We start from the raw sequence: 26,374 nt of genomic DNA, 5'->3' as shown, positions 1-26,374 counted from the left end.
ACACTATGGCTGCTTAACGGGAAAGGTGAGGTGGGGTGATACATAAAACAAGGGTTTCAAATTAGCTCAGATACCGTTCCATAAACCCAATATGTAATAGACAAGACCTACTCCTTGCTCAGAGAACTGGACTCAACACGCCCTATTCACCGCACAAGAATATATCTGACTAGTAATAATCTTAAAACCTATGTATTGATATCTCTCTGTTAGTGTGTCAAGTGGGTGTAAAGCGGCATAAACACAGCAGTGAAAAGCAGCTAAACCCCATTATAAAAATAAATTACTTTTACAAACCCATGAAACAAAGACAGTAAAAGAGAGAGAAATTCTTACACAATGCGTTCAGGGGCTGTGATGCAACCTGGATTGACCATATCTAGACCCACAGCTGGATGAGACATAAGGGTGGACACTCTTGGGGCTGAGAGGTTTGGTGAGGTTGGGTGAGCAAACGCAGACCCTTTAAAGTAATACTGCGTGGTACCCATCGCATGGGTCCCAAATCTCCAGGTTTAAGGGCATCTTCCTACATCGAAAACATGCATGAGAAAACAAAACGATGGTACACCATGTGATGGGGAAAGGTTTCTAAAACGCACCTCATTTCTCATCTCGTTGTGCCCGGGTTCGCCATTCCATCCGCTTTACTAGCAATCTCCCTACTTGGAGCATCAGCACCTTTAACCTCCTGTTCCGTACAGGTTGCAATTTGTCCTTAGGATGAACGGGAAGACGTGGAACCAATGAATGACTAGCTCTTGGTGTTGGGACAGGCACAGGTCACTCTATTTTCCCATCAGGAAGAAGAATTAACCACAGGCTCAGCCTGCCCCCCGGAACCAGAACAGGGCCTGAAGCCATCCTGCGCTTTTGCGGCCAGCTCCCAAAAAAGCGAGTTGTAAAATGGAGCTTCACGGCACTGCAATTCACAAACCTGCAGAGTTTTAAATGATAACTCTCGTCCACAAATATATTGAGGGAAGGCAAAGAAGAGGATTTGAAATCAAGGCAGAATTGCAGGAAACAGATTTCAGGAGGTAGATTCGAATCGCCTTTAAAGCACATGAAAAGCGGCAAAACGTTGACAATGATGCCCTTGGCCAAAAAGGGCGTATGCGTTTTTTCCTGAATATATTCAGGAAAAAACGCATACGCCCTTTTTGGCCAACCAAGCAACCTGGAAAGGCAAATCAGCGCTACAAAGAAGACTCGCTACCCATCGGTCAAAAGGGCCATGCTGAAAAAAGTCTCAAAACCAGAAATGCAGGACAGGCCATGGAGAAATGGGAGCCTTGCTACACTGATGGGCGGGATGTAAATTGCCAACAGCCACTCTGGAGAAGTGTACGGTGTGTCCTGAAACATCTAAAAAACACAGCTTAGAGAGCATAGGGCACTTCCACTCATGGGGGTATAAATTGGGAAAATGAAAAATCAGCAAGACACAAGCACCCCAAAGTTTAGGGCTGCTTTGTTGACAAGGACCTCCACTTCATTCCACCTTCAATATCCCAGGAAAGAGAAAAATGGATAAAGAAGTTGTGGTCCTTATGTACAATGGAATATCACTCAGCCATGAAATCAATGTCATAAGGCTAGTAGCAGCATGAAGAGTGGATTTAGGTACGACGATTCTAAGTGAAATAAGTCACACAGAAAAGGACACTTCTCATAAGGTATCACTTATAGAGGGAATGTAAAAAGCGTTACACTTGAATTGAATTACAAAACAGAACAGAGTCACACATGCAGAAAACACACTATGGCTGCTTAACGGGAAAGGTGAGGTGGGGTGATACATAAAACAAGGGTTTCAAATTAGCTCAGATACCGTTCCATAAACCCAATATGTAATAGACAAGACCTACTCCTTGCTCAGAGAACTGGACTCAACACGCCCTATTCACTGCACAAGAATATATCTGACTAGTAATAGTCTTAAAACCTATGTATTGATATCTCTCTGTTAGTGTGTCAAGTGGGTGTAAAGCGGCATAAACACAGCAATGAAAAGCACCTAAACCTCATTATAAAAATAAATTACTTTGAAAAACCCATGAAACAAAGACAGTGAAAGAGAGAGAAATTCTTACACAATGCGTTCAGGGGCTGTGATGCAAACTGGATTGACCATATCTAGACCCACAGCTGGATGAGACATAAGGTTGGACACTCTTGGGGCTGAGAGGTTTGGTGAGGTTGGGTGAGCAAACGCAGACCCTTTAAAGTAATACTGCGTGGTACCCATCGCATGGGTCCCAAATCTCCAGGTTCAAGGTCATCTTCCTACATCGAAAACATGCATGAGAAACACAGAAGATGGTACACCGTGTGATGGGGAAAGTTTTCTAAAACGCACCTCATTTCTCATCTCCTTGTGCCCGGGTTCGCCATTCCAGCCTCTTTACTAGCAATCTCCCTCCTTGGAGCATCAGCACCTTTAACCTCCTCTTCCGTACAGGTTGCAATTTGTCCTGAGGAGAACGGGAAGACAGGGAACCAATGAGAGACTAGCTCTTGGTGTTGGGACAGGCACAGGTCACTCTATTTTCCCATCAGGAAGAAGAATTAACCACAGGCTCATCCTACCCCCCGGAACCAGAACAGGGCCTGAAGCCAACCTGCACTTTTGCGGCCAGCTCCCAAAAAAGCGAGTTGTAAAATGGAGCTTCAGGGCACTGCAATTCACAAACCTGCAGAGTTATAAATGATAACTCTCGTCCACAAATATATTGAGGGAAGGCAAAGAAGAGGATTTGAAATCAAGGCAGAATTGCAGGAAACAGATTTCAGGAGGTAGATTCGAATCACCTTTAAAGCACATGAAAAGCGGCAAAACGTTGACAATGATGCCCTTGGCCAAAAAGGGCGTATGCGTTTTTTCCTGAATATATTCAGGAAAAAACGCATACGCCCTTTTTGGCCAACCAAGCAACCTGGAAAGGCAAATCAGCGCTAAAAAGAAGTCTCGCTACCCATTGGTCAAAATGGCCATGCTGAAAAAAGTGTCAAAACCAGAAATGCAGGAAAGGCCATGGAGAAATGGGAGCCGTGCTACACTGATGGGCAGGATGTAAATTGCCAACAGCCACTCTGGAGAAGTGTACGGTGAGTCCTGAAACGTCTAAAAAGCAAAGCTTAGAGAGCATAGGGCACTTCTACTCATGAGGGTATACATTGGGAAAATGAAAAATCAGCAAGACACAAGCTCCCCAAAGTTTAGGGCTGCTCTCTTGACAAGGACCTCCACTTCTTTCCACCTTCAATATCCCAGGAAAGAGAAAAATGGATAAAGGAGTTGTGGTCCTTATATACAATGGAATATCACTCAGCCATGAAATCAATGTCATAAGGCTAGTAGCACCATGATGAGTGGATTTAGGTAAGACGATTCTAAGTGAAATAAGTCACACAGAAAAGGACACTTCTCATAATGTATCACTTATAGAGGGAATTTAAAAACCGTTACACTTGAACTGAATTACAAAACAGAACAGAGTCACACATGCAGAAAACACACTATGGCTGCTTAACGGGAAAGGTGAGGTGGGGTGTTACATAAAACAAGGGTTTCAAATTAGCTCAGATACCGTTCCATAAAACCAATATGTAATAGACAAGACCTACTCCTTGCTCAGAGAACTGGACTCAACACGCCCTATTCACCGCACAAGAATATATCTGACTAGTAATAATCTTAAAACCTATGTATTGATATCTCTCTGTTAGTGTGTCAAGTGGGTGTAAAGCGGCATAAACACAGCAGTGAAAAGCTGCTAAACCCCATTATAAAAATAAATTACTTTGAAAAACCCATGAAACAAAGACAGAGAAAGAGAGCGAAATTCTTACACAATGCGTTCAGGGGCTGTGATGCAACCTGGATTGACCATATCTAGACCCACAGCTGGATGAGACATAAGGGTGGACACTCTTGGGGCTGAGAGGTTTGGTGAGGTTGGGTGAGCAAACGCAGACCCTTTAAAGTAATACTGCGTGGTACCCATTGCATGGGTCCAAAATCTCCAGGTTCAAGGGCATATTCCTACATCGAAAACATGCATGAGCAAACAAAAAGATGGTACACCATGTGATGGGGAAAGGTTTCTAAACCGCACCTCATTTCTCTTCTCCTTGTGCCCGGGTTCGCCATTCCAGCCGCTTTACTAACAATCTCCCTACTTGGAGCATCAGCACCTTTAACCTCCTGTTCCGTACAGGTTGCAATTTGTCCTGAGGATGAACGGGAAGACGGGGAACCAGTGAGAGACTAGCTCTTGGTGTTGGGACAGGCACAGGTCACTCTATTTTCCCATCAGGAAGAAGAATTATCCACAGGCTCATCCTCCCCCCCGGAACCAGATCAGGGCCTGAAGCCATCTAGTGCTTTTGCGGCCAGCTCCCAAAAAAGCGAGTTGTAAAATGGAGCTTCAGGGCACTGCAATTCACAAACCTGCAGAGTTATAAATGATAACTCTCGTCCACAAATATATTGAGGGAAGGCAAAGAAGAGGATTTGAAATCAAGGCAGAATTGCAGGAAACAGATTTCAGGAGGTAGATTCGAATCGCCTTTAAAGCACATGAAAAGCGGCAAAACGTTGACAATGATTCCCTTTTTGGCCAACCAAGCAACCTGGAAAGGCAAATCAGCGCTACAAAGAAGACTCGCTACACATCGGTCAAAAGGGCCATGCTGAAAAAAGTCTCAAAACCAGAAATGCAGGACACCCATGGAGAAATGGGAGCCTTGCTACACTGATGGGCGGGATGTAAATTGCCAACAGCCACTTTGGAGAAGTGTACGGTGTGTCCTGAAACATCTAAAAAACACAGCTTAGAGAGCATAGGGCACTTCCACTCATGGGGGTATAAATTGGCAAAATGAAAAATCTGCAAGACACAAGCACCCCAAAGTTTAGGGCTGCTCTGTTGACAAGGACCTCCACTTCATTCCACCTTCAATATCCCAGGAAAGAGAAAAATGGATAAAGAAGTTGTGGTCCTTATGTACAATGGAATATCACTCAGCCATGAAATCAATGTCATAAGGCTAGTAGCAGCATGATGAGTGGATTTAGGTACGACGATTCTAAGTGAAATAAGTCACACAGAAAAGGACACTTCTCATAAGGTATCACTTATAGAGGGAATGTCAAAACCGTTACACTTGAACTGAATTACAAAACAGAACAGAGTCACACATGCAGAAAACACACTATGGCTGCTTAATGGGAAAGGTGAGATGGGGTGATACATAAAACAAGGGTTTCAAATTAGCTCAGATACCGTTCCATAAACCCAATATGTAATAGACAAGACCTACTCCTTGCTCAGAGAACTGGACTCAACACGCCCTATTCACCGCACAAGAATATATCTGACTAGTAATAATCTTAAAACCTATGTATTGATATCTCTCTCTTAGTGTGTCAAGTGGGTGTAAAGCGGCATAAACACAGCAGTGAAAAGCAGCTAAACCCCATTATAAAAATAAATTACTTTTACAAACCCATGAAACAAAGACAGTGGAAGAGAGAGAAATTCTTACACAATGCTTTCAGGGGCTGTGATGCAACCTGGATTGACCATATCTAGACCCACAGCTGGATGAGACATAAGGGTGGACACTCTTGGGTCTGAGAGGTTTGCTTAGGTTGGGTGAGCAAACGCAGACCCTTTAAAGTAATACTGCGTGGTACCCATCGCATGGGTCCCAAATCTCCAGGTTCAAGGGCATCTTCCTACATCGAAAACATGCATGAGAATCCCCGAAGATGGTACACCGTGTGATGGGGAAAGGTTTCTAAAACGCACCTCATTTCTCATCTCCTTGTGCCCGTGTTCACCATTCCAGCCGCTTTACTAGCAATCTCCCTCCTTGCAGCATCAGCACCTTTAACCTCCTCTTCCGTACAGGTTGCAATTTGTCCTGAGGATGAACGGGAAGACGGGGAACCAATGAGAGACTAGCTCTTGGTGTTGGGACAGGCACAGGTCACTCTATTTTCCCATCAGGAAGAAGAATTAACCACAGGCTCATCCTACCCCCCGGAACCAGAACAGGGCCTGAAGCCAACCTGCACTTTTGCGGCCAGCTCCCAAAAAAGCGAGTTGTAAAATGGAGGTTCAGGGCACTGCAATTCACAAACCTGCAGAGTTATAAATGATAACTCTCGTCCACAAATATATTGAGGGAAGGCAAAGAAGAGGATTTGAAATCAAGGCAGAATTGCAGGAAACAGATTTCAGGAGGTAGATTCGAATCGCCTTTAAAGCACATGAAAAGCGGCAAAACGTTGACAATGATGCCCTTGGCCAAAAAGGGCGTATGCGTTTTTTCCTGAATATATTCAGGAAAAAACGCATACGCCCTTTTTGGCCAACCAAGCAACCTGGAAAGGCAAATCAGGGCTACAAAGAAGACTCGCTACCCATCGGTCAAAAGGGCCATGCTGAAAAAAGTCTCAAAACCAGAAATGCAGGACAGGCCATGGAGAAATGGGAGCCTTGCTACACTGATGGGCGGGATGTAAATTGCCAACAGCCACTCTGGAGAAGTGTACGGTGTGTCCTGAAACATCTAAAAAACACAGCTTAGAGAGCATAGGGCACTTCCACTCATGGGGGTATAAATTGGGAAAATGAAAAATCAGCAAGACACAAGCACCCCAAAGTTTAGGGCTGCTCTGTTGACAAGGACCTCCACTTCACTCCACCTTCAATATCCCAGGAAAGAGAAAAATGGATAAAGAAGTTGTAGTCCTTATGTACAATGGAATATCACTCAGCCATGAAATCAATGTCATAAGGCTAGTAGCAGCATGATGAGTGGATTTAGGTACGACGATTCTAAGTGAAATAAGTCACACAGAAAAGGACACTTCTCATAAGGTATCACTGATAGAGGGAATGTCAAAACCGTTACACTTGAACTGAATTACAAAACAGAACAGAGTCACACATGCAGAAAACACACTATGGCTGCTTAACGGGAAAGGTGAGGTGGGGTGATACATAAAACAAGGGTTTCAAATTAGCTCAGATACCGTTCCATAAACCCAATATGTAATAGACAAGACCTACTCCTTGCTCAGAGAACTGGTCTCGACACGCCCTATTCACCGCCAAGAATATATCTGACTAGTAATAATCTTAAAACCTATGTATTGATATCTCTCTGTTAGTGTGTCAAGTGGGTGTAAAGCGGCATAAACACAGCAGTGAAAAGCAGCTAAACCCCATTATAAAAATAAATTACTTTGAAAAACCCATGAAACAAAGACAGTGAAAGAGAGCGAAATTCTTACACAATGCGTTCAGGGGCTGTGATGCAACCTGGATTGACCATATCTAGACCCACAGCTGGATGAGACATAAGGGTGGACACTCTTGGGGCTGAGAGGTGTGGTGAGGTTGGGTGAGCAAACGCAGACCCTTTAAAGTAATACTGCGTGGTACCCATCGCATGGGTCCCAAATCTCCAGGTTCAAGAGCATATTCCTACATCGAAAACATGCATGAGAAAACAAAAAGGTGGTACACCATGTGATGGGGAAAGGTTTCTAAAACGCACCTCATTTCTCTTCTCTTTGTGCCCGGGGTCGCCATTCCAGCTGCTTTCCTAGCAATCTCCCTACTGGGAGCAACAGCACCTTTAACCTCCTGTTCCGTACAGGGTGCAATTTGTCCTGAGGATGAACGGGAAGACGGGGAACCAGTGAGAGACTAGCTCTTGTTGTTGGAACAGGCACAGGTCACTCTATTTTCCCATCAGGAAGAAGAATTAACCACAGGCTCATCCTCCCCCCCGGAACCAGAACAGGGCCTGAAGCCATCGAGTGCTTTTGCGGCCAGCTCACAAAAAAGCGAGTTGTAAAATGGAGCTTCAGGGCACTGCAATTCACAAACCTGCAGAGTTATAAATGATAACTCTCATCCACAAATATATTGAGGGAAGGCAAAGAAGAGGATTTGAAATCAAGGCAGAATTGCAGGAAACAGATTTCAGGAGGTAGATTGGAATCGCCTTTAAAGCACATGAAAAGCAGCAAAACGTTGACAATGATTCCCTTTTTGGCCAACCAAGCAACCTGGAAAGGCAAATCAGTGCTACAAAGAAGACTCGCTACCCATCGGTCAAAAGGGCCATGCTGAAAAAAGTCTCAAAACCAGAAATGCAGGACAGGCCATGGAGAAATGGGAGCCTTGCTACACTGATGGGCGGGATGTAAATTGCCAACAGCCACTCTGGAGAAGTGTACGGTGTGTCCTGAAACATCTAAAAAACACAGCTTAGAGAGCATAGGGCACTTCCACTCATGGGGGTATAAATTGGGAAAATGAAAAATCAGCAAGACACAAGCACCCCAAAGTTTAGGGCTGCTCTGTTGACAAGGACCTCCACTTCATTCCACCTTCAATATCCCAGGAAAGAGAAAAATGGATAAAGAAGTTGTGGTCCTTATGTACAATGGAATATCCCTCAGCCATGAAATCAATGTCATAAGGCTAGTAGCAGCATGATGAGTGGATTTAGGTATGACGATTCTAAGTGAAATAAGTCACACAGAAAAGGACACTTCTCATAAGGTATCACTTATAGAGGGAATGTCAAAACCGTTACACTTGAACTGAATTACAAAACAGAACAGAGTCACACATGCAGAAAACACACTATGGCTGCTTAACGGGAAAGGTGAGGTGGGGTGATACATAAAACAAGGGTTTCAAATTAGCTCAGATACCGTTCCATAAACCCAATATGTAATAGACAAGACCTACTCCTTGCTCAGAGAACTGGACTCAACACGCCCTATTCACCGCACAAGAATATATCTGACTAGTAATAATCTTAAAACCTATGTATTGATATCTCTCTCTTAGTGTGTCAAGTGGGTGTAAAGCGGCATAAACACAGCAGTGAAAAGCAGCTAAATCCCATTATAAAAATAAATTACTTTTACAAACCCATGAAACAAAGACAGTGGAAGAGAGAGAAATTCTTACACAATGCGTTCAGGGGCTGTGATGCAACCTGGATTGACCATATCTAGACCCACAGCTGGATGAGACATAAGGGTGGACACTCTTGGGGCTGAGAGGTTTGGTGAGGTTGGGTGAGCAAACGCAGACCCTTTAAAGTAATACTGCGTGGTACCCATCGCATGGGTCCCAAATCTCCAGGTTCAAGGGCATCTTCCTACATCGAAAACATACATGAGCAAACAAAAAGATGGTACACCATGTGATGGGGAAAGGTTTCTAAAACGCACCTCATTTCTCTTCTCCTTGTGCCCGGGTTCGCCATTCCAGCCGCTTTACTAATAATCTCCCTACTTGGGGCATCAGCACCTTTAACCTCCTGTTCCGTACAGGTTGCAATTTGTCCTGAGTATGAACGGGTAGACGGGGAACCAGTGAGAGACTAGCTCTTGGTGTTGGGACAGGCACAGGTCACTCTATTTCCCATCAGGAAGAAGAATTAACCACAGGCTCATCCTCCCCCCCGGAACCAGAACAGGGCCTGAAGCCATCCTGCGCTTTTGCGGCCAGCTCCCAAAAAAGCGAGTTGTAAAATGGAGCTTCAGGGCACTGCAATTCACAAACCTGCAGAGTTATAAATGATAACTCTCATCCACAAATATATTGAGGGAAGGCAAAGAAGAGGATTTGAAATCAAGGCAGAATTGCAGGAAACAGATTTCAGGAGGTAGATTGGAATCGCCTTTAAAGCACATGAAAAGCAGCAAAACGTTGACAATGATTCCCTTTTTGGCCAACCAAGCAACCTGGAAAGGCAAATCAGTGCTACAAAGAAGACTCGCTACCCATCGGTCAAAAGGGCCATGCTGAAAAAAGTCTCAAAACCAGAAATGCAGGACAGGCCATGGAGAAATGGGAGCCTTGCTACACTGATGGGCGGGATGTAAATTGCCAACAGCCACTCTGGAGAAGTGTACGGTGTGTCCTGAAACATCTAAAAAACACAGCTTAGAGAGCATAGGGCACTTCCACTCATGGGGGTATAAATTGGGAAAATGAAAAATCAGCAAGACACAAGCACCCCAAAGTTTAGGGCTGCTCTGTTGACAAGGACCTCCACTTCATTCCACCTTCAATATCCCAGGAAAGAGAAAAATGGATAAAGAAGTTGTGGTCCTTATGTACAATGGAATATCCCTCAGCCATGAAATCAATGTCATAAGGCTAGTAGCAGCATGATGAGTGGATTTAGGTATGACGATTCTAAGTGAAATAAGTCACACAGAAAAGGACACTTCTCATAAGGTATCACTTATAGAGGGAATGTCAAAACCGTTACACTTGAACTGAATTACAAAACAGAACAGAGTCACACATGCAGAAAACACACTATGGCTGCTTAACGGGAAAGGTGAGGTGGGGTGATACATAAAACAAGGGTTTCAAATTAGCTCAGATACCGTTCCATAAACCCAATATGTAATAGACAAGACCTACTCCTTGCTCAGAGAACTGGACTCAACACGCCCTATTCACCGCACAAGAATATATCTGACTAGTAATAATCTTAAAACCTATGTATTGATATCTCTCTCTTAATGTGTCAAGTGGGTGTAAAGCGGCATAAACACAGCAGTGAAAAGCAGCTAAACCCCATTATAAAAATAAATTACTTTTACAAACCCATGAAACAAAGACAGTGGAAGAGAGAGAAATTCTTACACAATGCGTTCAGGGGCTGTGATGCAACCTGGATTGACCATATCTAGACCCACAGCTGGATGAGACATAAGGGTGGACACTCTTGGGGCTGAGAGGTTTGGTGAGGTTGGGTGAGCAAACGCAGACCCTTTAAAGTAATACTGCGTGGTACCCATCGCATGGGTCCCAAATCTCCAGGTTCAAGGGCATCTTCCTACATCGAAAACATACATGAGCAAACAAAAAGATGGTACACCATGTGATGGGGAAAGGTTTCTAAAACGCACCTCATTTCTCTTCTCCTTGTGCCCGGGTTCGCCATTCCAGCCGCTTTACTAATAATCTCCCTACTTGGGGCATCAGCACCTTTAACCTCCTGTTCCGTACAGGTTGCAATTTGTCCTGAGTATGAACGGGTAGACGGGGAACCAGTGAGAGACTAGCTCTTGGTGTTGGGACAGGCACAGGTCACTCTATTTCCCATCAGGAAGAAGAATTAACCACAGGCTCATCCTCCCCCCCGGAACCAGAACAGGGCCTGAAGCCATCCTGCGCTTTTGCGGCCAGCTCCCAAAAAAGCGAGTTGTAAAATGGAGCTTCAGGGCACTGCAATTCACAAACCTGCAGAGTTATAAATGATAACTCTCGTCCACAAATATATTGAGGGAAGGCAAGGAAGAGGATTTGAAATCAAGGCAGAATTGCAGGAAACTGATTTCAGGAGGTAGATTCGAATCGCCTTTAAAGCACATGAAAAGCGGCAAAACGTTGACAATGATGCCCTTGGCCAAAAAGGGCGTATGCGTTTTTTCCTGAATATATTCAGGAAAAAACGCATACGCCCTTTTTGGCCAACCAAGCAACCTGGAAAGGCAAATCAGCGCTAAAAAGAAGTCTCGCTACCCATTGGTCAAAATGGCCATGCTGAAAAAAGTGTCAAAACCAGAAATGCAGGAAAGGCCATGGAGAAATGGGAGCCGTGCTACACTGATGGGCAGGATGTAAATTGCCAACAGCCACTCTGGAGAAGTGTACGGTGAGTCCTGAAACGTCTAAAAAGCAAAGCTTAGAGAGCATAGGGCACTTCTACTCATGAGGGTATACATTGGGAAAATGAAAAATCAGCAAGACACAAGCTCCTCAAAGTTTAGGGCTGCTCTCTTGACAAGGACCTCCACTTCTTTCCACCTTCAATATCCCAGGAAAGAGAAAAATGGATAAAGGAGTTGTGGTCCTTATATACAATGGAATATCACTCAGCCATGAAATCAATGTCATAAGGCTAGTAGCACCATGATGAGTGGATTTAGGTAAGACGATTCTAAGTGAAATAAGTCACACAGAAAAGGACACTTCTCATAATGTATCACTTATAGAGGGAATTTAAAAACCGTTACACTTGAACTGAATTACAAAACAGAACAGAGTCACACATGCAGAAAACACACTATGGCTGCTTAACGGGAAAGGTGAGGTGGGGTGTTACATAAAACAAGGGTTTCAAATTAGCTCAGATACCGTTCCATAAAACCAATATGTAATAGACAAGACCTACTCCTTGCTCAGAGAACTGGACTCAACACGCCCTATTCACCGCACAAGAATATATCTGACTAGTAATAATCTTAAAACCTATGTATTGATATCTCTCTGTTAGTGTGTCAAGTGGGTGTAAAGCGGCATAAACACAGCAGTGAAAAGCTGCTAAACCCCATTATAAAAATAAATTACTTTGAAAAACCCATGAAACAAAGACAGAGAAAGAGAGCGAAATTCTTACACAATGCGTTCAGGGGCTGTGATGCAACCTGGATTGACCATATCTAGACCCACAGCTGGATGAGACATAAGGGTGGACACTCTTGGGGCTGAGAGGTTTGGTGAGGTTGGGTGAGCAAACGCAGACCCTTTAAAGTAATACTGCGTGGTACCCATTGCATGGGTCCAAAATCTCCAGGTTCAAGGGCATATTCCTACATCGAAAACATGCATGAGCAAACAAAAAGATGGTACACCATGTGATGGGGAAAGGTTTCTAAACCGCACCTCATTTCTCTTCTCCTTGTGCCCGGGTTCGCCATTCCAGCCGCTTTACTAACAATCTCCCTACTTGGAGCATCAGCACCTTTAACCTCCTGTTCCGTACAGGTTGCAATTTGTCCTGAGGATGAACGGGAAGACGGGGAACCAGTGAGAGACTAGCTCTTGGTGTTGGGACAGGCACAGGTCACTCTATTTTCCCATCAGGAAGAAGAATTATCCACAGGCTCATCCTCCCCCCCGGAACCAGATCAGGGCCTGAAGCCATCTAGTGCTTTTGCGGCCAGCTCCCAAAAAAGCGAGTTGTAAAATGGAGCTTCAGGGCACTGCAATTCACAAACCTGCAGAGTTATAAATGATAACTCTCGTCCACAAATATATTGAGGGAAGGCAAAGAAGAGGATTTGAAATCAAGGCAGAATTGCAGGAAACAGATTTCAGGAGGTAGATTCGAATCGCCTTTAAAGCACATGAAAAGCGGCAAAACGTTGACAATGATTCCCTTTTTGGCCAACCAAGCAACCTGGAAAGGCAAATCAGCGCTACAAAGAAGACTCGCTACACATCGGTCAAAAGGGCCATGCTGAAAAAAGTCTCAAAACCAGAAATGCAGGACACCCATGGAGAAATGGGAGCCTTGCTACACTGATGGGCGGGATGTAAATTGCCAACAGCCACTTTGGAGAAGTGTACGGTGTGTCCTGAAACATCTAAAAAACACAGCTTAGAGAGCATAGGGCACTTCCACTCATGGGGGTATAAATTGGCAAAATGAAAAATCTGCAAGACACAAGCACCCCAAAGTTTAGGGCTGCTCTGTTGACAAGGACCTCCACTTCATTCCACCTTCAATATCCCAGGAAAGAGAAAAATGGATAAAGAAGTTGTGGTCCTTATGTACAATGGAATATCACTCAGCCATGAAATCAATGTCATAAGGCTAGTAGCAGCATGATGAGTGGATTTAGGTACGACGATTCTAAGTGAAATAAGTCACACAGAAAAGGACACTTCTCATAAGGTATCACTTATAGAGGGAATGTCAAAACCGTTACACTTGAACTGAATTACAAAACAGAACAGAGTCACACATGCAGAAAACACACTATGGCTGCTTAATGGGAAAGGTGAGATGGGGTGATACATAAAACAAGGGTTTCAAATTAGCTCAGATACCGTTCCATAAACCCAATATGTAATAGACAAGACCTACTCCTTGCTCAGAGAACTGGACTCAACACGCCCTATTCACCGCACAAGAATATATCTGACTAGTAATAATCTTAAAACCTATGTATTGATATCTCTCTCTTAGTGTGTCAAGTGGGTGTAAAGCGGCATAAACACAGCAGTGAAAAGCAGCTAAACCCCATTATAAAAATAAATTACTTTTACAAACCCATGAAACAAAGACAGTGGAAGAGAGAGAAATTCTTACACAATGCTTTCAGGGGCTGTGATGCAACCTGGATTGACCATATCTAGACCCACAGCTGGATGAGACATAAGGGTGGACACTCTTGGGTCTGAGAGGTTTGCTTAGGTTGGGTGAGCAAACGCAGACCCTTTAAAGTAATACTGCGTGGTACCCATCGCATGGGTCCCAAATCTCCAGGTTCAAGGGCATCTTCCTACATCGAAAACATGCATGAGAATCCCCGAAGATGGTACACCGTGTGATGGGGAAAGGTTTCTAAAACGCACCTCATTTCTCATCTCCTTGTGCCCGTGTTCACCATTCCAGCCGCTTTACTAGCAATCTCCCTCCTTGCAGCATCAGCACCTTTAACCTCCTCTTCCGTACAGGTTGCAATTTGTCCTGAGGATGAACGGGAAGACGGGGAACCAATGAGAGACTAGCTCTTGGTGTTGGGACAGGCACAGGTCACTCTATTTTCCCATCAGGAAGAAGAATTAACCACAGGCTCATCCTACCCCCCGGAACCAGAACAGGGCCTGAAGCCAACCTGCACTTTTGCGGCCAGCTCCCAAAAAAGCGAGTTGTAAAATGGAGGTTCAGGGCACTGCAATTCACAAACCTGCAGAGTTATAAATGATAACTCTCGTCCACAAATATATTGAGGGAAGGCAAAGAAGAGGATTTGAAATCAAGGCAGAATTGCAGGAAACAGATTTCAGGAGGTAGATTCGAATCGCCTTTAAAGCACATGAAAAGCGGCAAAACGTTGACAATGATGCCCTTGGCCAAAAAGGGCGTATGCGTTTTTTCCTGAATATATTCAGGAAAAAACGCATACGCCCTTTTTGGCCAACCAAGCAACCTGGAAAGGCAAATCAGGGCTACAAAGAAGACTCGCTACCCATCGGTCAAAAGGGCCATGCTGAAAAAAGTCTCAAAACCAGAAATGCAGGACAGGCCATGGAGAAATGGGAGCCTTGCTACACTGATGGGCGGGATGTAAATTGCCAACAGCCACTCTGGAGAAGTGTACGGTGTGTCCTGAAACATCTAAAAAACACAGCTTAGAGAGCATAGGGCACTTCCACTCATGGGGGTATAAATTGGGAAAATGAAAAATCAGCAAGACACAAGCACCCCAAAGTTTAGGGCTGCTCTGTTGACAAGGACCTCCACTTCACTCCACCTTCAATATCCCAGGAAAGAGAAAAATGGATAAAGAAGTTGTAGTCCTTATGTACAATGGAATATCACTCAGCCATGAAATCAATGTCATAAGGCTAGTAGCAGCATGATGAGTGGATTTAGGTACGACGATTCTAAGTGAAATAAGTCACACAGAAAAGGACACTTCTCATAAGGTATCACTGATAGAGGGAATGTCAAAACCGTTACACTTGAACTGAATTACAAAACAGAACAGAGTCACACATGCAGAAAACACACTATGGCTGCTTAACGGGAAAGGTGAGGTGGGGTGATACATAAAACAAGGGTTTCAAATTAGCTCAGATACCGTTCCATAAACCCAATATGTAATAGACAAGACCTACTCCTTGCTCAGAGAACTGGTCTCGACACGCCCTATTCACCGCCAAGAATATATCTGACTAGTAATAATCTTAAAACCTATGTATTGATATCTCTCTGTTAGTGTGTCAAGTGGGTGTAAAGCGGCATAAACACAGCAGTGAAAAGCAGCTAAACCCCATTATAAAAATAAATTACTTTGAAAAACCCATGAAACAAAGACAGTGAAAGAGAGCGAAATTCTTACACAATGCGTTCAGGGGCTGTGATGCAACCTGGATTGACCATATCTAGACCCACAGCTGGATGAGACATAAGGGTGGACACTCTTGGGGCTGAGAGGTGTGGTGAGGTTGGGTGAGCAAACGCAGACCCTTTAAAGTAATACTGCGTGGTACCCATCGCATGGGTCCCAAATCTCCAGGTTCAAGAGCATATTCCTACATCGAAAACATGCATGAGAAAACAAAAAGGTGGTACACCATGTGATGGGGAAAGGTTTCTAAAACGCACCTCATTTCTCTTCTCTTTGTGCCCGGGGTCGCCATTCCAGCTGCTTTCCTAGCAATCTCCCTACTGGGAGCAACAGCACCTTTAACCTCCTGTTCCGTACAGGGTGCAATTTGTCCTGAGGATGAACGGGAAGACGGGGAACCAGTGAGAGACTAGCTCTTGTTGTTGGAACAGGCACAGGTCACTCTATTTTCCCATCAGGAAGAAGAATTAACCACAGGCTCATCCTCCCCCCCGGAACCAGAACAGGGCCTGAAGCCATCGAGTGCTTTTGCGGCCAGCTCACAAAAAAGCGAGTTGTAAAATGGAGCTTCAGGGCACTGCAATTCACAAACCTGCAGAGTTATAAATGATAACTCTCATCCACAAATATATTGAGGGAAGGCAAAGAAGAGGATTTGAAATCAAGGCAGAATTGCAGGAAACAGATTTCAGGAGGTAGATTGGAATCGCCTTTAAAGCACATGAAAAGCAGCAAAACGTTGACAATGATTCCCTTTTTGGCCAACCAAGCAACCTGGAAAGGCAAATCAGTGCTACAAAGAAGACTCGCTACCCATCGGTCAAAAGGGCCATGCTGAAAAAAGTCTCAAAACCAGAAATGCAGGACAGGCCATGGAGAAATGGGAGCCTTGCTACACTGATGGGCGGGATGTAAATTGCCAACAGCCACTCTGGAGAAGTGTACGGTGTGTCCTGAAACATCTAAAAAACACAGCTTAGAGAGCATAGGGCACTTCCACTCATGGGGGTATAAATTGGGAAAATGAAAAATCAGCAAGACACAAGCACCCCAAAGTTTAGGGCTGCTCTGTTGACAAGGACCTCCACTTCATTCCACCTTCAATATCCCAGGAAAGAGAAAAATGGATAAAGAAGTTGTGGTCCTTATGTACAATGGAATATCCCTCAGCCATGAAATCAATGTCATAAGGCTAGTAGCAGCATGATGAGTGGATTTAGGTATGACGATTCTAAGTGAAATAAGTCACACAGAAAAGGACACTTCTCATAAGGTATCACTTATAGAGGGAATGTCAAAACCGTTACACTTGAACTGAATTACAAAACAGAACAGAGTCACACATGCAGAAAACACACTATGGCTGCTTAACGGGAAAGGTGAGGTGGGGTGATACATAAAACAAGGGTTTCAAATTAGCTCAGATACCGTTCCATAAACCCAATATGTAATAGACAAGACCTACTCCTTGCTCAGAGAACTGGACTCAACACGCCCTATTCACCGCACAAGAATATATCTGACTAGTAATAATCTTAAAACCTATGTATTGATATCTCTCTCTTAGTGTGTCAAGTGGGTGTAAAGCGGCATAAACACAGCAGTGAAAAGCAGCTAAATCCCATTATAAAAATAAATTACTTTTACAAACCCATGAAACAAAGACAGTGGAAGAGAGAGAAATTCTTACACAATGCGTTCAGGGGCTGTGATGCAACCTGGATTGACCATATCTAGACCCACAGCTGGATGAGACATAAGGGTGGACACTCTTGGGGCTGAGAGGTTTGGTGAGGTTGGGTGAGCAAACGCAGACCCTTTAAAGTAATACTGCGTGGTACCCATCGCATGGGTCCCAAATCTCCAGGTTCAAGGGCATCTTCCTACATCGAAAACATACATGAGCAAACAAAAAGATGGTACACCATGTGATGGGGAAAGGTTTCTAAAACGCACCTCATTTCTCTTCTCCTTGTGCCCGGGTTCGCCATTCCAGCCGCTTTACTAATAATCTCCCTACTTGGGGCATCAGCACCTTTAACCTCCTGTTCCGTACAGGTTGCAATTTGTCCTGAGTATGAACGGGTAGACGGGGAACCAGTGAGAGACTAGCTCTTGGTGTTGGGACAGGCACAGGTCACTCTATTTCCCATCAGGAAGAAGAATTAACCACAGGCTCATCCTCCCCCCCGGAACCAGAACAGGGCCTGAAGCCATCCTGCGCTTTTGCGGCCAGCTCCCAAAAAAGCGAGTTGTAAAATGGAGCTTCAGGGCACTGCAATTCACAAACCTGCAGAGTTATAAATGATAACTCTCGTCCACAAATATATTGAGGGAAGGCAAAGAAGAGGATTTGAAATCAAGGCAGAATTGCAGGAAACTGATTTCAGGAGGTAGATTCGAATCGCCTTTAAAGCACATGAAAAGCGGCAAAACGTTGACAATGATGCCCTTGGCCAAAAAGGGCGTATGCGTTTTTTCCTGAATATATTCAGGAAAAAACGCATACGCCCTTTTTGGCCAACCAAGCAACCTGGAAAGGCAAATCAGCGCTAAAAAGAAGTCTCGCTACCCATTGGTCAAAATGGCCATGCTGAAAAAAGTGTCAAAACCAGAAATGCAGGAAAGGCCATGGAGAAATGGGAGCCGTGCTACACTGATGGGCAGGATGTAAATTGCCAACAGCCACTCTGGAGAAGTGTACGGTGAGTCCTGAAACGTCTAAAAAGCAAAGCTTAGAGAGCATAGGGCACTTCTACTCATGAGGGTATACATTGGGAAAATGAAAAATCAGCAAGACACAAGCTCCCCAAAGTTTAGGGCTGCTCTCTTGACAAGGACCTCCACTTCTTTCCACCTTCAATATCCCAGGAAAGAGAAAAATGGATAAAGGAGTTGTGGTCCTTATATACAATGGAATATCACTCAGCCATGAAATCAATGTCATAAGGCTAGTAGCACCATGATGAGTGGATTTAGGTAAGACGATTCTAAGTGAAATAAGTCACACAGAAAAGGACACTTCTCATAATGTATCACTTATAGAGGGAATTTAAAAACCGTTACACTTGAACTGAATTACAAAACAGAACAGAGTCACACATGCAGAAAACACACTATGGCTGCTTAACGGGAAAGGTGAGGTGGGGTGTTACATAAAACAAGGGTTTCAAATTAGCTCAGATACCGTTCCATAAAACCAATATGTAATAGACAAGACCTACTCCTTGCTCAGAGAACTGGACTCAACACGCCCTATTCACCGCACAAGAATATATCTGACTAGTAATAATCTTAAAACCTATGTATTGATATCTCTCTGTTAGTGTGTCAAGTGGGTGTAAAGCGGCATAAACACAGCAGTGAAAAGCTGCTAAACCCCATTATAAAAATAAATTACTTTGAAAAACCCATGAAACAAAGACAGAGAAAGAGAGCGAAATTCTTACACAATGCGTTCAGGGGCTGTGATGCAACCTGGATTGACCATATCTAGACCCACAGCTGGATGAGACATAAGGGTGGACACTCTTGGGGCTGAGAGGTTTGGTGAGGTTGGGTGAGCAAACGCAGACCCTTTAAAGTAATACTGCGTGGTACCCATTGCATGGGTCCAAAATCTCCAGGTTCAAGGGCATATTCCTACATCGAAAACATGCATGAGCAAACAAAAAGATGGTACACCATGTGATGGGGAAAGGTTTCTAAACCGCACCTCATTTCTCTTCTCCTTGTGCCCGGGTTCGCCATTCCAGCCGCTTTACTAACAATCTCCCTACTTGGAGCATCAGCACCTTTAACCTCCTGTTCCGTACAGGTTGCAATTTGTCCTGAGGATGAACGGGAAGACGGGGAACCAGTGAGAGACTAGCTCTTGGTGTTGGGACAGGCACAGGTCACTCTATTTTCCCATCAGGAAGAAGAATTATCCACAGGCTCATCCTCCCCCCCGGAACCAGATCAGGGCCTGAAGCCATCTAGTGCTTTTGCGGCCAGCTCCCAAAAAAGCGAGTTGTAAAATGGAGCTTCAGGGCACTGCAATTCACAAACCTGCAGAGTTATAAATGATAACTCTCGTCCACAAATATATTGAGGGAAGGCAAAGAAGAGGATTTGAAATCAAGGCAGAATTGCAGGAAACAGATTTCAGGAGGTAGATTCGAATCGCCTTTAAAGCACATGAAAAGCGGCAAAACGTTGACAATGATTCCCTTTTTGGCCAACCAAGCAACCTGGAAAGGCAAATCAGCGCTACAAAGAAGACTCGCTACACATCGGTCAAAAGGGCCATGCTGAAAAAAGTCTCAAAACCAGAAATGCAGGACACCCATGGAGAAATGGGAGCCTTGCTACACTGATGGGCGGGATGTAAATTGCCAACAGCCACTTTGGAGAAGTGTACGGTGTGTCCTGAAACATCTAAAAAACACAGCTTAGAGAGCATAGGGCACTTCCACTCATGGGGGTATAAATTGGCAAAATGAAAAATCTGCAAGACACAAGCACCCCAAAGTTTAGGGCTGCTCTGTTGACAAGGACCTCCACTTCATTCCACCTTCAATATCCCAGGAAAGAGAAAAATGGATAAAGAAGTTGTGGTCCTTATGTACAATGGAATATCACTCAGCCATGAAATCAATGTCATAAGGCTAGTAGCAGCATGATGAGTGGATTTAGGTACGACGATTCTAAGTGAAATAAGTCACACAGAAAAGGACACTTCTCATAAGGTATCACTTATAGAGGGAATGTCAAAACCGTTACACTTGAACTGAATTACAAAACAGAACAGAGTCACACATGCAGAAAACACACTATGGCTGCTTAATGGGAAAGGTGAGATGGGGTGATACATAAAACAAGGGTTTCAAATTAGCTCAGATACCGTTCCATAAACCCAATATGTAATAGACAAGACCTACTCCTTGCTCAGAGAACTGGACTCAACACGCCCTATTCACCGCACAAGAATATATCTGACTAGTAATAATCTTAAAACCTATGTATTGATATCTCTCTCTTAGTGTGTCAAGTGGGTGTAAAGCGGCATAAACACAGCAGTGAAAAGCAGCTAAACCCCATTATAAAAATAAATTACTTTTACAAACCCATGAAACAAAGACAGTGGAAGAGAGAGAAATTCTTACACAATGCTTTCAGGGGCTGTGATGCAACCTGGATTGACCATATCTAGACCCACAGCTGGATGAGACATAAGGGTGGACACTCTTGGGTCTGAGAGGTTTGCTTAGGTTGGGTGAGCAAACGCAGACCCTTTAAAGTAATACTGCGTGGTACCCATCGCATGGGTCCCAAATCTCCAGGTTCAAGGGCATCTTCCTACATCGAAAACATGCATGAGAATCCCCGAAGATGGTACACCGTGTGATGGGGAAAGGTTTCTAAAACGCACCTCATTTCTCATCTCCTTGTGCCCGTGTTCACCATTCCAGCCGCTTTACTAGCAATCTCCCTCCTTGCAGCATCAGCACCTTTAACCTCCTCTTCCGTACAGGTTGCAATTTGTCCTGAGGATGAACGGGAAGACGGGGAACCAATGAGAGACTAGCTCTTGGTGTTGGGACAGGCACAGGTCACTCTATTTTCCCATCAGGAAGAAGAATTAACCACAGGCTCATCCTACCCCCCGGAACCAGAACAGGGCCTGAAGCCAACCTGCACTTTTGCGGCCAGCTCCCAAAAAAGCGAGTTGTAAAATGGAGGTTCAGGGCACTGCAATTCACAAACCTGCAGAGTTATAAATGATAACTCTCGTCCACAAATATATTGAGGGAAGGCAAAGAAGAGGATTTGAAATCAAGGCAGAATTGCAGGAAACAGATTTCAGGAGGTAGATTCGAATCGCCTTTAAAGCACATGAAAAGCGGCAAAACGTTGACAATGATGCCCTTGGCCAAAAAGGGCGTATGCGTTTTTTCCTGAATATATTCAGGAAAAAACGCATACGCCCTTTTTGGCCAACCAAGCAACCTGGAAAGGCAAATCAGGGCTACAAAGAAGACTCGCTACCCATCGGTCAAAAGGGCCATGCTGAAAAAAGTCTCAAAACCAGAAATGCAGGACAGGCCATGGAGAAATGGGAGCCTTGCTACACTGATGGGCGGGATGTAAATTGCCAACAGCCACTCTGGAGAAGTGTACGGTGTGTCCTGAAACATCTAAAAAACACAGCTTAGAGAGCATAGGGCACTTCCACTCATGGGGGTATAAATTGGGAAAATGAAAAATCAGCAAGACACAAGCACCCCAAAGTTTAGGGCTGCTCTGTTGACAAGGACCTCCACTTCACTCCACCTTCAATATCCCAGGAAAGAGAAAAATGGATAAAGAAGTTGTAGTCCTTATGTACAATGGAATATCACTCAGCCATGAAATCAATGTCATAAGGCTAGTAGCAGCATGATGAGTGGATTTAGGTACGACGATTCTAAGTGAAATAAGTCACACAGAAAAGGACACTTCTCATAAGGTATCACTGATAGAGGGAATGTCAAAACCGTTACACTTGAACTGAATTACAAAACAGAACAGAGTCACACATGCAGAAAACACACTATGGCTGCTTAACGGGAAAGGTGAGGTGGGGTGATACATAAAACAAGGGTTTCAAATTAGCTCAGATACCGTTCCATAAACCCAATATGTAATAGACAAGACCTACTCCTTGCTCAGAGAACTGGTCTCGACACGCCCTATTCACCGCCAAGAATATATCTGACTAGTAATAATCTTAAAACCTATGTATTGATATCTCTCTGTTAGTGTGTCAAGTGGGTGTAAAGCGGCATAAACACAGCAGTGAAAAGCAGCTAAACCCCATTATAAAAATAAATTACTTTGAAAAACCCATGAAACAAAGACAGTGAAAGAGAGCGAAATTCTTACACAATGCGTTCAGGGGCTGTGATGCAACCTGGATTGACCATATCTAGACCCACAGCTGGATGAGACATAAGGGTGGACACTCTTGGGGCTGAGAGGTGTGGTGAGGTTGGGTGAGCAAACGCAGACCCTTTAAAGTAATACTGCGTGGTACCCATCGCATGGGTCCCAAATCTCCAGGTTCAAGAGCATATTCCTACATCGAAAACATGCATGAGAAAACAAAAAGGTGGTACACCATGTGATGGGGAAAGGTTTCTAAAACGCACCTCATTTCTCTTCTCTTTGTGCCCGGGGTCGCCATTCCAGCTGCTTTCCTAGCAATCTCCCTACTGGGAGCAACAGCACCTTTAACCTCCTGTTCCGTACAGGGTGCAATTTGTCCTGAGGATGAACGGGAAGACGGGGAACCAGTGAGAGACTAGCTCTTGTTGTTGGAACAGGCACAGGTCACTCTATTTTCCCATCAGGAAGAAGAATTAACCACAGGCTCATCCTCCCCCCCGGAACCAGAACAGGGCCTGAAGCCATCGAGTGCTTTTGCGGCCAGCTCACAAAAAAGCGAGTTGTAAAATGGAGCTTCAGGGCACTGCAATTCACAAACCTGCAGAGTTATAAATGATAACTCTCATCCACAAATATATTGAGGGAAGGCAAAGAAGAGGATTTGAAATCAAGGCAGAATTGCAGGAAACAGATTTCAGGAGGTAGATTGGAATCGCCTTTAAAGCACATGAAAAGCAGCAAAACGTTGACAATGATTCCGTTTTTGGCCAACCAAGCAACCTGGAAAGGCAAATCAGTGCTACAAAGAAGACTCGCTACCCATCGGTCAAAAGGGCCATGCTGAAAAAAGTCTCAAAACCAGAAATGCAGGACAGGCCATGGAGAAATGGGAGCCTTGCTACACTGATGGGCGGGATGTAAATTGCCAACAGCCACTCTGGAGAAGTGTACGGTGTGTCCTGAAACATCTAAAAAACACAGCTTAGAGAGCATAGGGCACTTCCACTCATGGGGGTATAAATTGGGAAAATGAAAAATCAGCAAGACACAAGCACCCCAAAGTTTAGGGCTGCTCTGTTGACAAGGACCTCCACTTCATTCCACCTTCAATATCCCAGGAAAGAGAAAAATGGATAAAGAAGTTGTGGTCCTTATGTACAATGGAATATCCCTCAGCCATGAAATCAATGTCATAAGGCTAGTAGCAGCATGATGAGTGGATTTAGGTATGACGATTCTAAGTGAAATAAGTCACACAGAAAAGGACACTTCTCATAAGGTATCACTTATAGAGGGAATGTCAAAACCGTTACACTTGAACTGAATTACAAAACAGAACAGAGTCACACATGCAGAAAACACACTATGGCTGCTTAACGGGAAAGGTGAGGTGGGGTGATACATAAAACAAGGGTTTCAAATTAGCTCAGATACCGTTCCATAAACCCAATATGTAATAGACAAGACCTACTCCTTGCTCAGAGAACTGGACTCAACACGCCCTATTCACCGCACAAGAATATATCTGACTAGTAATAATCTTAAAACCTATGTATTGATATCTCTCTCTTAGTGTGTCAAGTGGGTGTAAAGCGGCATAAACACAGCAGTGAAAAGCAGCTAAACCCCATTATAAAAATAAATTACTTTTACAAACCCATGAAACAAAGACAGTGGAAGAGAGAGAAATTCTTACACAATGCGTTCAGGGGCTGTGATGCAACCTGGATTGACCATATCTAGACCCACAGCTGGATGAGACATAAGGGTGGACACTCTTGGGGCTGAGAGGTTTGGTGAGGTTGGGTGAGCAAACGCAGACCCTTTAAAGTAATACTGCGTGGTACCCATCGCATGGGTCCCAAATCTCCAGGTTCAAGGGCATCTTCCTACATCGAAAACATACATGAGCAAACAAAAAGATGGTACACCATGTGATGGGGAAAGGTTTCTAAAACGCACCTCATTTCTCTTCTCCTTGTGCCCGGGTTCGTCATTCCAGCCGCTTTACTAATAATCTCCCTACTTGGGGCATCAGCACCTTTAACCTCCTGTTCCGTACAGGTTGCAATTTGTCCTGAGTATGAACGGGTAGACGGGGAACCAGTGAGAGACTAGCTCTTGGTGTTGGGACAGGCACAGGTCACTCTATTTCCCATCAGGAAGAAGAATTAACCACAGGCTCATCCTCCCCCCCGGAACCAGAACAGGGCCTGAAGCCATCCTGCGCTTTTGCGGCCAGCTCCCAAAAAAGCGAGTTGTAAAATGGAGCTTCAGGGCACTGCAATTCACAAACCTGCAGACTTATAAATGATAACCCTCGTCCACAAATATATTGAGGGAAGGCAAAGAAGAGGATTTGAAATCAAGGCAGAATTGCAGGAAACAGATTTCAGGAGGTAGATTCGAATCGCCTTTAAAGCACATGAAAAGCGGCAAAACGTTGACAATGATGCCCTTGGCCAAAAAGGGCGTATGCGTTTTTTCCTGAATATATTCAGGAAAAAACGCATACGCCCTTTTAGGCCAACCAAGCAACCTGGAAAGGCAAATCAGCGCTACAAAGGAGACTCGCTACCCATCGGTCAAAAGGGCCATGCTGAAAAAAGTGTCAAAACCAGAAATGCAGGACAGGCCATGGAGAAATGGGAGCCTTGCTACACTGATGGGCGGGATGTAAATTGCCAACAGCCACTCTGTAGAAGTGTACGGTGTGTCCTGAAATATCTAAAAAACACAGCTTAGAGAGCATAGGGCACTTCCACTCATGGGGGTATAAATTGGCAAAATGAAAAATCTGCAAGACAGAAGCACCCCAAAGTTTAGGGCTGCTCTGTTGACAAGGACCTCCACTTCATTCCACCTTCAATATCCCAGGAAAGAGAAAAATGGATAAAGAAGTTGTGGTCCTTATGTACAATGGAATATCACTCAGCCATGAAATCAATGTCATAAGGCTAGTAGCAGCATGATGAGTGGATTTAGGTACGACGATTCTAAGTGAAATAAGTCACACAGAAAAGGACACTTCTCATAAGGTATCACTTATAGAGGGAATGTCAAAACCGTTACACTTGAACTGAATTACAAAACAGAACAGAGTCACACATGCAGAAAACACACTATGGCTGCTTAACGGGAAAGGTGAGGTGGGGTGATACATAAAACAAGGGTTTCAAATTAGCTCAGATACCGTTCCATAAACCCAATATGTAATAGACAAGACCTACTCCTTGCTCAGAGAACTGGTCTCGACACGCCCTATTCACCGCCAAGAATATATCTGACTAGTAATAATCTTAAAACCTATGTATTGATATCTCTCTGTTAGTGTGTCAAGTGGGTGTAAAGCGGCATAAACACAGCAGTGAAAAGCAGCTAAACCCCATTATAAAAATAAATTACTTTGAAAAACCCATGAAACAAAGACAGTGAAAGAGAGCGAAATTCTTACACAATGCGTTCAGGGGCTGTGATGCAACCTGGATTGACCATATCCAGACCCACAGCTGGATGAGACATAAGGGTGGA

The 26,374-nt window shown here is 44.2% G+C and overlaps 1 long non-coding RNA gene across 2 annotated transcripts in view; it reads right to left on the bottom strand.

Moving 5' to 3' along the window:
* The window catches only part of LOC132358180 (uncharacterized), a 456,965-nt gene that overhangs the window by 151,447 nt on the left and 279,144 nt on the right, over positions 1–26,374 (bottom strand). Inside the window, exon 1 of one of the 2 annotated variants that reach the window (XR_009500470.1) lies at positions 603–662. The exons of the other annotated variant lie outside the window; for it this stretch is intronic. This is a non-coding gene — a long non-coding RNA (uncharacterized LOC132358180). Of the gene's footprint in view, positions 1–602; positions 663–26,374 lie in introns of those variants that run through there. 2 annotated transcript variants of the gene reach the window in all.

This window comes from Balaenoptera ricei (assembly GCF_028023285.1).
Source record: "Balaenoptera ricei isolate mBalRic1 chromosome 4 unlocalized genomic scaffold, mBalRic1.hap2 SUPER_4_unloc_14, whole genome shotgun sequence".
NCBI classification, from domain to species: domain Eukaryota; kingdom Metazoa; phylum Chordata; class Mammalia; order Artiodactyla; family Balaenopteridae; genus Balaenoptera; species Balaenoptera ricei.
Note: the sequence above shows the minus strand (reverse complement) of the source record. Positions and strands in the feature narration are given on the sequence as shown.